The following is a 3,215-nucleotide window of genomic DNA, read 5'->3' as shown; positions in this document are numbered from 1 at the left end:
GAATCGTGCGCCAGCTGTGTTGATAGATCATGCCACAAGCACATCAAAAATACAAATACATTTTCCTTTTAAACACAGATATATTTTTACACCCACAATACTCTTCTGACAAATGATATATGCATAAACATCATAATATTCTGTATAGAGGTGGTCAGTTTCCGGTTCCGTAGTTGTTCATTTGAAGCAAAAGTATATCCTCTTATGTTATCATACTGTGAAATGATTTAAATTCGCTGGCATGAAATTTCGCGCAAACGTGAAAAAGGACTGTTTCGCGCGGGCTTTAATTCGCGCATTTTCAATTTATAAGTGAAAAAATGAATTAAAAAATAACAAATAGTGTTGTCTTAAATTCGCGCATCGGTTCTAGCGCGAAATACGCGAAAATTCGTCCTACGCGAATAAAAATGATTTCACAGTATTTTTTTTCGTTTACATTGTGTACTTTCGGCAAAGGTTAAAAAGTTCATCTAGTAATGAATTATCATAAAAACTCATCTGATTTACATAAATCCTGGTCATCATTCTTCGTTAACTACCCACAACTAATGTACTTGATGTATCGATTTGTTCAAGATGATTATTTATTGTCTTTTTAATATAAAAGTGAAGTTTTTTTAAAGAAAGGGCAGTAGTTGAGTTATACGAAGGACTGAAATAAACTGGATATTAGAAACATTGCAAGGTTAGTTAAATAATTAAGTGCTTTCCATATCTATATTTGTGGCAATGTCTTTCATATATTGATTAAAGCACATTATTTAATTTGTCTGGCAATATAATTTCACCCTTATCATGTTGGACACGATTAATTCTGCCTGTGCGATCAGTCCAGATCATGATCAGACTGCACATCCGTGCAGTCTGATCATGTTCTGCATTGTTCGCCGTTAAGTCAGTGTCTTTTTAGTATGCACCCCTTTTAACAGTTAATTGTTCTGATCAAACTGAAAGAAGGACAAATTCATTATAGAGATTTAGCAGGATAACGGTTAAGAAATGAGGAAAAATCGAAATGGAACGGATTTCTTTTATCTCATTGATACCGACATGTAGCAAATATAAAGTGTTTCCAGCTTTTAAGACGGTATCATTTTAACTAAGATATTATAAACTGGACTATATGTTAGTTAAGAATATTATTTAAACGTTATTTTGTCGGCCTGAAAGTTATCAAGGGAAATAAGAACACTATGAAATCGAAAGCGTGCGCTTTTAATTTCGTTTCCAGGGGTAAAGTCAGAATCACAGAGGAAAAGAATTACAATGTTTCTTAATGGGGCGACTCAATTTTACACGAACCAGTAGCATGTAACCTTTAGTGGTTTTTTTTTCATACTACTGCTTGGAAAACAAATGGATATCTGTCCACATTTAAACTCGGGTATAACATTACTTTTTTTTTGCTATAACTATGTTGCTAAGGTAATGGGAAACGGTGAAAATAACAGATAAATTACTAGTAAACAATCTGTTGACAACTTCACATTGCTTATGCATATGACACATCATCTTGTTATGATGATAATTTGTGCAAAGTTACATAGCAATATAATGTCCTAGGACATCAATGCTTGACTATTCAAAAGTCTGAAGTTAAATAAATGAATACATAGGTCTTATTTAAACAAGTACAAAAGTTGCATCAATTTTTCTAAAATGTCAGAAGTTTGTGTTGCCTTTAATGTTACAATTTAGATCATATGGTGTCATATGGTGCCTTCTAAAGCTTTTGATTGTGGAGGAAGACCCCAGGTATTCCTCTATAAAGTAGTAACAGTGTGTGAAACAACGGTATTCGGAATACTGTGCTTCATAGGTGAGAACATTTAATAAAATAATAATGTACAGTTACATTAACATATTTTGACAATATTTCAAAATAAATTGCACATCTAGGTCGTTTTTTTGGATGCACTCAATACCACCGAGAAACTATAAATTTTCAAAATTAAATTATTCATACAAAACTGATGCAATAGTAATAGTTTATCATATACTCACATTAAAATTCTGAATATAAATTTGTTAATTAGGGCATTGAAAATGAATGATTTCATGATCTCAAATAAAACAGCTTTTACAGATAACGCCCATGGTGCAATGCAAAGAAAATTATGTAGTGTCTATATTCAAGTTTATATATATATATATAATTATTTCCTCTTCTACTGATGCAATAGTAATAGTTTATCATATACTCACATTAAAATTCTGAATATAAATTTGTTAATTAGGGCATTGAAAATGAATGATTTCATGATCTCAAATAAAACAGCTTTTACAGATAACGCCCATGGTGTAATGCAAAGAAAATTATGTAGTGTCTATACTCAAGTTTATATATATATATTTCCTCTTCTGTAAACAAAAATATTCATTATGTTGACAGAGAGAATGTACTAGTTTCCTATAGAAAATTGACAATTAATTTGACACGAGTAACAGTATATCATTAAAAAAATATGGATATTGTTCAACCCACATAATCTTTATAATGTATCTCTAAAAAGCTATATACAACATACACTTAATGAAAGGCTTGCCGGTCAATAGTCAAAACTATTGGCAGAGGTGTATTGACCGGCAAGCCATTCAGTATGTGTTTTATTACATAACCTCAGAAATTCATTTTCACAGTTTTATTTTTAAATATATGACTTATTTTCCCAGCCGGCATGTGGTCATATAGAACAAATTATGGACTTGCCATTTATCTAAGGTTTCGGGTCATATAATAATTAAGTCTATCACTACCTCAAATGGCATATATATTTATTTTTCAGGTCAATATGATGGTGAAACATATTGCTGCATTACTGGTATTGAACTTGGTTCTAAGCTTAAATGTTCAACTAGTAAACGCCCAGCGTGGGATATTCGGAACTGTTTTAGGACTTGGCACTGGGTATGCTTTAGGGAGAGCCTTTGGTAGAGGATTATACGGATATGGAGGATATGACTATCCATACGGCGGTTATCGATACGGTGGCTATCCATACGGTAGATATCGATACGGTGGCTATCCATACGGTGGCTATCCATATGGTGGATATTACCATAGACACAGATATGGCGGATTTCCACACAGTCATGGTTATGGATATTGATACGCATTGGAACTAAGAAGTGCCTTCTAGCACTCTGTACAGTAAACTGTTCTGAACTCACAAGCTAAGTGTTATATGTGCTATTAAAGCTATAGATATGTA

The 3,215-nt window shown here is 32.5% G+C and overlaps 1 long non-coding RNA gene across 1 annotated transcript; it reads left to right on the top strand.

The window, feature by feature from the left end:
• Positions 1-559: 559 nt before the first annotated feature.
• LOC123548016 (uncharacterized) lies at positions 560-3,215 on the top strand. The gene is made up of 2 exons (XR_008372544.1): positions 560-688; positions 2,790-3,215. It is a non-coding gene; the product is annotated as an uncharacterized LOC123548016 (long non-coding RNA).

Source organism: Mercenaria mercenaria, chromosome 9 (assembly GCF_021730395.1).
Source record: "Mercenaria mercenaria strain notata chromosome 9, MADL_Memer_1, whole genome shotgun sequence".
NCBI classification, from domain to species: domain Eukaryota; kingdom Metazoa; phylum Mollusca; class Bivalvia; order Venerida; family Veneridae; genus Mercenaria; species Mercenaria mercenaria.
This window is presented reverse-complemented; position numbering and strand designations above follow the sequence as displayed.